Genomic DNA, 12,924 nt, shown 5'->3' with positions numbered 1-12,924 from the left:
CTTGACTTCCCTTGTCATCCACGGTCTCCCCTTATTCCCCTTAGAACCTTTCTTCCTCTTTGGAATGAACTGATCCTGCACCTTCTGTATTATTCCCAGAAATACCTGCCATTGTTGTTCCACTGTCATCCCTGCTAGGGTATCTCTCCAGTCAACTTTTGCCGGCTCCTCCCTCATGTGTCCATAGTCCCCTTTGTTCAACTGTAATACTGACACTTCCGATTTTTCCTTCTCGCTCTCAAATTGTAGATTAAAACATCATATTATGGTCACTACTTCCTAATGGCTCCTTTACCTCGAGTTCCCTTATCAAATCTGGCTCATTACACAACACTAAATCCAGAATTACCTTCTCCCTGGTAGGCTGTAATACAAGTTGCTCTAAGAATCCATCTTTGAGGCACTCCACAAACTCCCTTTCTTGGGGTCCAATTTTGTGAACATTGCTCTTCCATTAACTAACCTCTTGAAGAAAAATGAAAAGTTTGTTTGGGCAGAGCCTTGTCAAGAGGCCTTTGATAAATTGAAAACTGTACTATGTAGTCAACCTGTGCTCAAATCCCCTGACTTTGAAAAACCATTTTCATTAGCAATAGATGCTAGTGATGAAACTGCAGGAGCAGTGTTACTCCAAAGGGATGAAAGTGATGAAGTTAATTGTCCGGTAGCTTACTTTTCTAAGAAATTTAATTTGCATCAAAGAAATTATTCAACAATAGAAAAGGAATTATTATCTCTTGTTTTGGCTTTACAACATTTTGAAGTGTATGTTGTTACTACTCAGAAACCACTCATAGTTTGCACCGATCATAATCCGTTAAGGTTTTTGAGTAAGATGAAAAACAAAAATAAAAGATTACTAAATTGGAGTTTGACGTTACAGGAGTATAATATTTTGATAACTCATACTAAAGGTAAAGATAATGTGATCGTTGATTGTCTAGATGTTAAATGTACAATGTAAATTTTTCTGGAGTAGTATTTTAAGATTTGTAACACTCCTACTGTATATTAGTTTGCAAGATGCTGTATGATAATACTGTGTATATTGTGTTAGTTGTAAATTTTATACATTTGGATTTTTTTTGTAAACAGTTAATTGTTAAAATTTTGCTCCTAAAAAGACCAAATTTTTTTTTGGAGGGAGGTGTTATGTACCTCATGGATATCTTGTGACTGACTTATGACCATGATGTAATTGAGTATCTTATGAGCATGAGGTAATGGCCATGTGATGATGGGGTGATGTAATTTTCCCGCCTGTGTGAGGTCACGTGATGACATGTTAACCACGGGTATAAAAGGGAGACCCCTGTGGTGACGCAGTTAGTTTTTACAGTTGAGGTTTAAGTTTAGTTCGTTATTTAATTCGTCAGATACTCCGTTATGCTGCATATTAGTCTCATGATGCAGTTTCGTTTTAAAGTGGAGTTCTACTTTCTATCGTAAGTAGTACTGGAGAGTGAAGACCTTACCAAAGTACAGGAATTCGCCAAGTCGAGTAAAGCTGATATCGTTTGGCGGTTTTGGAGAAGATCGACCTTTACTGGATCTTCGTTCAAGAAATAGTGACCTGCATGAGATATCCTCTGCTAAAGCAGGAAGGATTGCGCAGTGTCTATTCTCCAGAGGAAATGGTCAGTTCCTTTAAACTGTTCTATTTCCGTCGTCGTGAATCCTGTGGACAAGGCAGGTTCTGGCTGGGATCAGCAGTAACGTCACGTCTTCAAGAAATTCTTTGCTTCAGGAAAGTCTCTCCTAACTGACTGTATAAATCTCTTGGACTTTCGAATTTACCATCCTAAGAACTGTGTTTGAATTTACCACTTTAAGAACTGTTTTCGCATATACCCTTTTAAGAACTGTTCCAGAGTTGTCGTATAGCAGTTAACTTCCGGTTAAATTAGTCATTTGAATATTTTTCACTATTGTTGAGCAGAGTTTAATAAATGTTTGTTTGTTTTTATAAAACCTGACTCAATTGATATACATTGTTGCCGGTCACGTGACATCAGTGTTTAACACCATTGTTTCTTCAATCCTGATCAAAAAGCTACAGAATCTGCGCCTCTGTACCTCCATCTGCAATCGGATTTTTGACTTCCTAACCAGAAGAGCACAATCTGTGCAGATTGGTGATAATATCTCCTCACTGATGATCAACACTGACACACCTGAGGGGTGTGTGCTTGGCTCACTACTCTACTCCCTCTGTCCCCATGACTTTGTGAATAGGTATAGCTCAAATGCCATCTATGAATTTGCTGGTGATACCATTGTTGGTGGAATCTCAGATGGAGATGAGAGGGCGTAGATGAGTGAGATATACCAGCTAGTTGAGTGGTGTTGAGCGTGAACCTGGCACTCAACGTCAGTAAGACCAAAGAGCTGATTGTGGACTTCAGGAAGTGTAAGACAAGTGAACACAAAACTATCCTCATAGAGGGATCAGAAATGGAGAGAGTGAGCAGTTTCAAGTTCATGGGTGTCAATATCTCTGAGGACCTAACCTGGTCCCAATATATCCATGCAGCTATAAAGAAGGCAAGACAGTGGCTATATTTCATTAGGAATTTGAGGAGATTTGGTTTGTCACCTAAAACACTCGAAAACTTCTACAGATGCACCATGGAGAGCATTCTGACAGGCTGCATCACCATGTGGTATGGGGGGGGTGTGGGGAGTTACTGCACGGGATTGAAAGAAGCTGCAGAAAGCTGTAAAGTTAGTCAGCTCCATCGTGGGTACTAGCCTCTGTAGTATTCAAGACATCTTCAAGGAGCGGTGCCTCAGACAGGCGGTGTCCATTATTAAGGACCCCCATCATACAGGACTTGCCCTATTCTCCTTGTTACCATCAGGAAGGAGGTACAGAAGCCTGAAGGCTCAACAATTCAGGAACAGCTTCTTCCCCTCTGCCATCCAATTCCTAAATGGACAATGAACTCATGAACACTACCTCACTTTTTTATATATTATTTCTGGTTTTGCATTATTTTTTAATTTAACTATTTAATATACAGTACATATATATGCTTACTGTAACTGATCTATTTACTTTTTTCCTCCATATTATCATGTCTCGCATTGTATTACTGCCGTTAACAGATTTTACAACATATGCAGTGATATTAAACCTGATTCTGAATCTGAGTCTGACATTCTTTCTGTAATGGGACAAACAGAACCACACTGAATGCTCCAAGTGTAGCCTAACCAGAGTTTTATCTAGCTACCACATGCCTTCCTGACTAGTGAAAGATAAGTATTCTATCTACTTCTGTTGCCACCTTTCAGGGAACTATGGACTGACCCCAATATCACTCTGTACATCAATGCTCCTGTGTATTTTCATAATATATTTGATCTACCAAACTGCGGCACACTCAGATAAAACTCTGTCTGTCATTTCTCCGCATGTACTGCATACATGTAACCTTCTTCATTGTCTGTAACTCCACATATTTTTGAGTTGTCTGCAAATTTACTAATTAATACATCAGCATTTTCAAGGTTCAAAGATCAACGTAAGTTTATTATCAAATGACCTATATGTTACCATAAACAACCTTGGGATTTATTGTCTTGCAGGCATTTACAGAAAAGAAAATGCGATAAATAATGACAGACAGCCAATGTGCAAAAAATAGCAATCCATGCAAACAATAATATTGCTGAGAGCACGAGTTGTAAGGAGTCTTTGAAAGTTAGACCTGTAGGTTTTTAAATCATTTCAGAACAGCGATGATTGAAGTTATTTATGCCGTTTCAGGATCCAGATGGTTGCTAGTAGAGAGAAAAAGAATGGCCTGGATGGTGAGGTTCTTTGAGATGGATGCTGCTGCTTTCTTGTGACAGTGTTCTATGTAAATGCAATCCACTGGGGGTGGGGGGGGGTGGAGGAGAGCTTTGCTTGTGATGGACTGGGCTGTGTCCATCACTTTCTGTAGCTTTTTCCATTCCTGGGCATTGGTGTTTCATCCAAAGTCATTGTAAGCAACTGGAGGTCCCAGCAGTGATCCTCGCAGAATACCTTTGGTCACAGACTTCAGGCAATACTAACTCTTCCACCAGTACTCTCTGTCTTCTATGAGCAAATGGTTTGGAGTCCAACCTACCAAGTCTCTGTTGATCCCATAATCTTCTGTGTCAGCCTAACCATGAGGTACTTCGTCAAAGTAGAATTTATTGTCATGCACAATATATGCACAGTTGCAGTGAATGGCTTACTTGCAACAGCATCACAGGGACATGGCAGTCACAAGAAAAACATAAACTGAATATAAATCATACACAACATTTTCAAGAAGGAACACATTAGAACAAAAAGAATAATGCCCATTTTAGTGCACAGTGATCAAAGTGGTCATAATGTTGCTAAACTGTAGTGATTAGGGTTACGCTAGATGACTCAAGAACTGAACGGCTGAAGGAAAGTAGCCATTCTTGAACCTGATGGTGTAGGACCTAAGGCTTCTGTACTTCCTATCCGATGTAGCTGCGAGATCTTGAAGGTGGGGGTCTCTGATGAGGGATTTTGCTTTCTTGCAGCAGCACCTCCCTGTAGAAGCCTTTAATGGTGGGGAGTGATGTATAGGGTAGAATTCACTACTATTTGCAGCTTCTTACATGCCTGTGCATTCAAATTTTTTTTATGGTGTACACCCAACCTCGCCACCCTCCGGGGTTTAGAGGCTCCGATCCAGTATGCAGAGCTGGTGCACCCTCTTTAAAGACTCTGGCCGACTCCGCTAATTGGCAGACATGTTTTACTGCCAAGATTTGGATATTTAAGGAGCACCTAAACTTAGGATCGGTGCTCAATCATCAGCTCAACTTTGGTTCAGTCTGCAACTGAGTTTAGGATTTCTGCCTCATCTGATTTCTCGTCTATTCTCGTCAGGTTCTCATCTAGCATCTAGTTATGAACCCTATTCTCATCTCAGTATTGAGATTGTATCTCAATTCTAGTCTTGGATTCTCCAGCACTTGGGTCCTAACCATTCTCCCCTAGGCCTCTTGGCATAGAATTACTGCATCAGACCATGATACAATCAGTCAGTCTACTTTCAACAGTACATCTGTAGAAGTTTATTGAAGTGTTTGATGACAAGTCAAAACTTTTTAACCTCCTAAGAAAGAAAAGGAAGTGGAACACTTTCCTTGTGATTGCATCTACATGCTAGGCTTAGGGCAAACCATCCAATATGGAGTCATAGACTGATAGAACACCACAGCACAGAGACAAGACCTTTACTCTATTCAGTCCATGCCCATTTGTTATTCTACCCCGTCCCATCAACCTGCGCCTGGACTACACCAAGCTGCATCAGCTTAATTTCACACCCTCCCCCCCTCCAGAATTCCAAATGAACCATTTCCTCTGGGATGTCAATTCCTTTCCTCACAGGATCTTTCCATGCAACTACAGGAGACTTGTTACCTCTGCTCACTTCCTGATGGCCAGAGCCTCCGAATGAAGCAACAATTCTCTTGTACTTTTCCAAAGAAAGTGGACTGACCTGCACATTCATTGCATTTCTTTGTCTTTATTTTGTGATCATATTATTTCTGATTTTCTCAAATTTATGCATTTGAACTCTCTCTCTGAGCCTTCAGCTGTAATGACTACTTGCAGCTTTAGGCTGTTGTGATCTACACATCGGGCCTTCAAAATAACATGTCTATAAATAGTGACTCATATATAAACTGTATTTGTTCTGTGAGCATATTGGCATGTGTGTTAAGAGTAGTGTAACTATGTGTCTGAGCACCACTGATGCTAGTGAAATAACTGTTCACTACTGAGAGAGAAATACATTTGTGAACCATGAAGTTATTTTAAGAAGTTCACACTCACTCTCATTCACATGTAGCGAATCTCACAGATACTCTTTTCACTACTTGTTTGTTCATGTGAACATTGCAGAGCAAATGCACTCCCCAGTCACCATTTAAAAGTTGTTTGAGGTCAGGCTGTGTAAGCAATTACCAGTGAGAGTCTGTTATTAAAAGTTATTCTAGGACAGAGTCAGGCGTCAATAATTGCAGTACATGACAGACTCAGTGAAAATTGAGGTGTACTCTGCAGAATATTGCTGGGTTCCTCCAGGCTGTGGAACCGTTGGTCTGTTCTATCAGACTGTGTGTGGCAGCATGGAGTTTACATAGTCACATCGTTCTCACATGCATGAATTGTGTGCGCGAGTCAGGACCCTCAGGGCTAGTCAGTGTTTGGAACCTGAATGATGCACTGCAAACAGTCACAAACCAGCTGGTCACTGTGAGTAAAATCATTCTGATTGCGAAAAATGTCCAAGCAGTGTCATGTGATGGGTGCAGGTTGACAGGCTTGCAATGAATGTACATAATATGTATGTCGTGGATTTCGTCAATTCCAGCCTGGAAGGAGCCAGAGCACAAAAGTTAAAGGGCACCATGATCTTCAGAGTCAGTGGCACAGTACATATCCCATTGTTCTGCAGCTGGCATTGGAGCTACTCGCTGTGGACAGGATTTATTATACAGGGCAATTAAAAATAAGCCAGGAAGAAGCAGAGCGGCCACTGTATGAGTGGGCCAATGCTGAATGTACTTTCAGGGTATTTTGAGGCACGTGATAAAGTAGGCAGTTGTCAGTATGGTTTCCTTAAGGGAAAATCTTGCCTGACAAATCTGTTGGAAGTCTTTGAAGACATAACAAGCAGGATAGACAATTGGTGAATGTCGTGTACTTGGATTTTCAGAAGGTCTTTGACAAAGTGTCACACATGAGGCTGCTTAACAAGTTAGCAGCCCATCGTATGACAAGAAATATACTAGCATGGATAGAGCATTGGCTGATTAGCAGGAGGCAAAGATTGGGAATAAAGGGAGCCTTTCCTGACTGGCTGCCGATTACTACTGGTACTCCACAGGGGTCTGTGTTGGGACCACTTCTTTTTGCATTATACATCAATGATTTGGAGTATGGATTTAATGGTTTTGTGGCCAAGCTTGCAGATGAGATGAAGATAGGTGGAGGGACAGGTAATTTTCAGAAATTAGAGAGGCTACAGAAGGACTTAGACAGATTAGGAGAATGGGCAAAGAAGTGGTGGATGGAATACGGTGTCCGGAAGCCTACGGTCACGCACTTTGGTAGAAGAAATAAAACATAGACTATTTTCTAAATAGAGAGAAGATTCAAAAATCTGAGGTGCAAATGGATTTGGGGGTCCTCGTGCAGGATTCCCTAAAGGTTAATTTGCAGGTTGAGTCAGTGGTGAGAAAGGAAAATCCAACGTTAGCATTCATTTCAAGAGGACTAGAATATAAAAGCAAGGCTGTAATATTGAGGCTTTATAAGACACCGGTGAGGCCTCACTTGGAGTATTGTGAGCAGTTTTCACCCATTATCAAAGAAAGGATGTTCTGACATTGGAGAGGATTCAAAGGAAGCTCACGAAATGATTTCGTGATTGAAAGGTTTATTCAAATGAGGGGCATTTGATGGCTCTGGGCCTGTACTCATTGGAATTCAGAAGAATGAGCAGTGATCTCCTTTGAAAGCGATAGAATGTTAAAAGACCTCAATAAAGTGAATGTTGAGAGGATGTTTCCTATGTTGGGGGAGTCTAAGACCAGAGGACACAGCCTTAAGATAGAGGGATGTTCATTTAGAATGGAGATGAGGAGGAATTTCCTTAGCTAGAGAATGGTGAATCTGTGGAATTCATTGCCACAGGCATATTTAAGGCAGAATTTGATAGATTCTTGATTAGTTAGGGCATGAAGGGAGACAGGAGATTGAAGCTGAGAGTGAAATGGATGAGCCATGATGAAATGGCAGAGCAGATGCAATGGGCCAAATGGCCTAGTTTTGCTCCCCTATCTTATGAATTGCTACCATTTTGGTTATAATGTCTTTAATGACCTGGTTCATGTTGTGTAACCCTAGGGCTGAGGCATTGGCCAATTTTCCAGAGTGGAGTTCTCAAGGGTTAGAAACCCACCGTCCATAGTCATGCGCTACTCTGATGGTATAATGAGAGTCAGTGTGAATATTTACTGTAGTACCAGCTCTAAGGCTGCAAGCTCTTTTCAAGGCTGAAAGCTCAGAAAATGGTAAGACGCACTCAGGAAATGACTGAGATAATGCACCTTAGTTTGACCAAAGTGGCGGCTTCTTCCTCGACACCTTGTGATCCTTGTCAGCCAGGGCAGGCAAAAGGACTGTCTGTGGAACATATAAGCAAATCATGCACACATTGAAGCAGTGTGAAATTGGATGGGAGGGCCTCATCTGCCTAGTCTCTCTGAAGAGGCTGAGAAAAGAAACGGTAGGACTCTCAATAGGAGGTTGGTCCAAGTGTTCTGTTTGCCTTGATCTGTAACAAATATTGAGAGTATGTGTGAACTGGGATAGAAAAGAATGCCCCACGTAAAACAACCATTGTGTAGTATTTGCCACAACTGAGGATTGTGGTTGTATTTTGAACTATTGGATACTCTGGTAGTACAGATTCTTTAATAGCCTGTAGATCTTGAACAAAATGTCAGGTGTCCCTTCCCGGCTTTTGTAGTTGCAATAAAGTTCTCACTCTTGGTACAGCAGTTCCCCAGTGTATGAATGCTTCCAATAAAGGGAAAAAACTCTTTCAGCCTCTGGGTTCAAGGGGTACAGAAGTTTATGTGAAAAGGGTTTTGCAGCATCTAATTGCTCTTTAAAGGGTTCATCAGATATTATTTACCCCACATCACCACCTCCTTTTGCTCATAGGATCTCTCATACTTGATCAGACAACTATTTGGTAAAGGCATTGTTCTGTGTCTGGGAAAGGCTCAGGTCCTGATTTTCAGAGTTAGTGGGATAGGATGTAAGTTCACTGAATGTAAAGATAATTGCCTGGGAAAAAAGGTTCCATCTGGAAGGTTATAGCTGGCTTCCAGCTTTTTACATTAGAGACATTTAACCATGGGTCATAAATCCCTTTAACTCTTCCACCTCTCTGTTCATTCCCGAATAAGGTACAATTCCAGGGGATGTCTACATATGTCTGGGTGTAAGCAGCTTGTACAGAAGCCTTGAGACTGAGACAACTTCTTTAACATTCAACACATGTTTATTGTGAAAGAAGTTCCATAAAGTCATTGAACTGAGGTAAGTTCAAGCTTATTGTCATGGAATCAGAATCAGAATCAGAACATGTACCTAGGGGATAAATAGTATGCAACACAAACAAAATGCTGGGAGAACTCAATAGGTCAGACAGCATCTATGAAAGGTCTTGGCCCAAAACGTCAACTGGTATTCATTTTTCATAGATGCTACCTGACCTGCTGAGGTCCTCCATCATTTTGTGTGTGTTGCTCTGGATTTCCAGCATCTGTAGAATCTAACGTTTATGCAGCACAGATAAGTAGTATTACAAATATGACAAGCATAAGTTACATTAACTTAACATAAATTACACGTAGCTTACTTGACAAAATAAACAAAAACAAAAATAAACAACACGGCACTAGTGCAATCAAAGAGAACATAGTCCGAGATAGAAGTAACGTTTTTCAGGCAGGGTCAAGAACCTGGTGGCAGTGTGGAAGCAGTGGGTTGAACCTTGAGGCATGAGTTTTCAGGCTATATCACCTGTCTGATTACAGCATGAGAAGAGGATTGTGTGGGTCTTTAATTGTGGATACTACATGTTGCCTTTCTAAGTTATTACCTCTTACACTCATCAGAAACCAACGAGCCAGTGGTAGGTGTTTTCTTTAAACTGTACTAGACCTTGGTGTGGATTGAAGAAGGAAGCCTGTTCTTCTTGTTGCTGACACCATATCCAATTGAAGTTCATGTCATGACATCAGAGTCTGACGTTGATGTGATGCCAGTATTTGCCTCTTACACTCATTAGAAGCCAATTAATAGAAACCAATGCGCAGTGATGGCTGTTATCTTTAAACTGCAGGTCTAATGGCTTCCTTCTGCAATCCACACCCAGTTCCAGTACAACTCTCTGCTCATACTGGCATCACATTAACTTCAGACTCTAATGTCATGACCTGCTTGCTTTGCATTCTTCCCTCCGGCAAACAGCAGCTCTTAATGTGGTAGTAGATTTCCAGACACTGTGAGCACTGTTGATGCATATTGACTCTTGTCACACCTAACGAGCAAGTTTTACTGAGTGGATTTTGTTTCCTATTGGTTGATCTGGATGAAATCATGCCATGTCATTTAGTTTAGTTTAGTTTGTTTATTATCAGAGAATGTATACAGCATACAACCCAAAATTCTTAGTTCTTGCAGATATCAGAAGAACCCTAAATGAGTGAACAACAGAAAAACATTAGAAACCCAAAGCCCCCCTCCCCCTCCCCCACTCAAACAGCAGCAAAGCATCAACCCTCCCCCTCCCCATCACAAAAAGCATCAGTGCCACCACCCACCAAGCAACAGCAAAGCACCCTAAGAGAGACCATGATCTGCAGTCAACAAAACGATTGTTTACCTGACAGTTTGACATGCCACAGGCTCTCGCTCACAAGGGACAGAGAGATGCCACCCGTTTCACAGCGAAAAGGGAGGCTAACAGATAGCATTACGGCGTTAAGGTCTGCTGCATCCCTTTTTATGCTGAGATTCTCGAGGGTCGGCAGCAAACTCTCCCCACCATCACGAGGAAGAAAGAGAGGGAGCAATCGCTTGAAGTACAGAGTTCTATATTGCCTGTGGTATAGTGAAAAGTGTAGCTCATGAAGATGAGAGTGGAGTGAGGGGTGGTAGATTCAGGATACTTGCCATTTCATTTTCAATGTCATATCAAGCAGTCCCACATTAAAGGTGCCATTAATCACCTGACAATATGCCCCAGTTAAAACTTGAGGAAAGTACTATTTTTGGCACCTGTAATAGCTCTTCCTGTAGTAACCGTGTCAGACAGCCTGAGTGGCAATATCAGTCATTGCCAACTTAGGTGTGGAAAAGTTTGCATTTCCTGCAAGGGGCTGATACCAGAGCACATTAATAGTTTATGACTTTGTGCTGAGTACAGTATGTCTTGAAAGGCTCTTCCATTATTCATGACCACTGGTGAGGTGCTAGCACCTCATCCTGCAGAGAAGAGTCAACAGCAGGCAGCTGTTTTCTACACTGTGAAAACAGCTTCTTCATAGAGTTGTCACATCTTTACAGAAAGCTGATAACACAGCATGTAGCACCGCTGAGTCAAATATTTAAAGACAAACAGATATTTGAAAGTGATAATCAATTAAAGAAATATGGTGGGGTCAAGTGAGTTATTCAATGTGTGCCTGAGAGGAAGGCAAATCACATTCTATGGCAACTAAGGTAGCCTCCAACCTGATGGCATGAACATTGACTTCTCTAACTTCCGCTAATGCCCCACTTCCCCCCGTACCCTATCCGTTATTTATTTTTATACACACATTCTTCCTCTCACTCTCCTTTTTCTTCCTCTGTCCCTCTGACTATACCCCTTCCCTCCCCCTCCCCCTTTTCCTTCTCCCTGAGCCTCCTGTCCCATGATCCTCTCATGTCCCTTTTGCCAATCACCTGTCCAGCTCTTGGCTCCATCCCTCCCCCTCCCACTTTCAAATCTCTTACTCACTCTTCCTTCAGTTAGTACTGACAAAGGGTCTCGGCCTGAAACGTCGACTGTACCTCTTCCTAGAGATGCTGCCTGGCCTGCTGCATTCACCAGCAACTTTGATGTGTGTTGCTTCTATGGCAACTGCCATTCAGATAATTTTTGGCAACATCTATTGTCAAAATTTATAAGGAATTAAAAGGAAAAAGTGTCACTGAAAGGCAAAATGAAGGTGAATGTGACACATGGAGGCCAAACATAATAGTTAGAGTAGAGCTTTATGTATTGAAAAGTGGTGGGCCAGCACTTTTCGGTCGTGAATGGTTGAGTAAAAACCAACCAGAATGGCACTCAATCAAAGCAAACTGAAAGGTCTTAAGGTGGATAAGTCACCTGGGCCAGATGGACTATATCCCAGAGTCCTGAGGGAGGTTGTTGAAGAGATAATGAATGCATTGGTCATGATCTTTCAAGAATTACCTGATTCTGGCATGGTCCCGGAGAACTGGAAGATGGCAAATGTCACTTCACTCTTTAAGAAGGGAGGAAGGCAAAAGAAAGGAAATTATAGGCCAAAATACATCAAAGTCAGCATGGTTTCTGTACAGGGGAATATTGCCTGATGTTATTCGAGGAAGTAACAAGCAGGGTGGACAAAGGAGAGGCAGTGGATGTCATTTACTTGGATTTTCGGAACGCTTTTGATAAGGTGTCACACATGAGGCTGCTTAACAAGATAAAATGGTATGGCGTTACAGGAAAGATACTGGCATGGATAGCAGAATGGCTGACAGGCAGGAGGCAGCAAGTTGTAATAAAAGGGGCTTTTTCTGGTTGGCTATCAATGACTAGTGGTGTTCCTCAGAGGTCAGTATTGGGACCACTGCTCTCACATTGTTTGTCAGTGATTTAAATAATGGAATTGATGGCTTTGTGACAAAGTTTGCAGATAATACGAAGATAGGTGGAGGAGTAGGTAGTGCTGAGGAAGCAATGTGATTGCAGTTGGACTTAGGCAAATTGGAAGAATGGGCAAAAATAGTGGCAGGGAATACAGTGCTGGGAAATGTATGGTAATGCATTTTGATAAAAGGACCAATAGTGCAGACTTTTATCTAAGTGGGGAAGAGGTTCATACATCAGAGGTGCAGAGGGACTTAAGAATCCTTGTGCAAGACTCCCAGAAGGTTAATTTACAGGTTGAGTCTGTGGTAAAGAAGGCAAATGCTGAGCCTTTATAAGACACTAATTAGGCCACACCGGGAACATTGACAACAGTTTTGGTCACCATATCCCAGAAAGGATGTGTTGTCATTGGAGAGACTCCAGAGGA

Source organism: Mobula hypostoma, chromosome 3, assembly GCF_963921235.1.
Source record: "Mobula hypostoma chromosome 3, sMobHyp1.1, whole genome shotgun sequence".
In the NCBI taxonomy this organism is placed as follows: Eukaryota; Metazoa; Chordata; class Chondrichthyes; order Myliobatiformes; family Myliobatidae; genus Mobula; species Mobula hypostoma.
The sequence above is the reverse complement of the archived record's forward strand: the minus strand, read 5'-3'. Positions refer to the sequence as shown.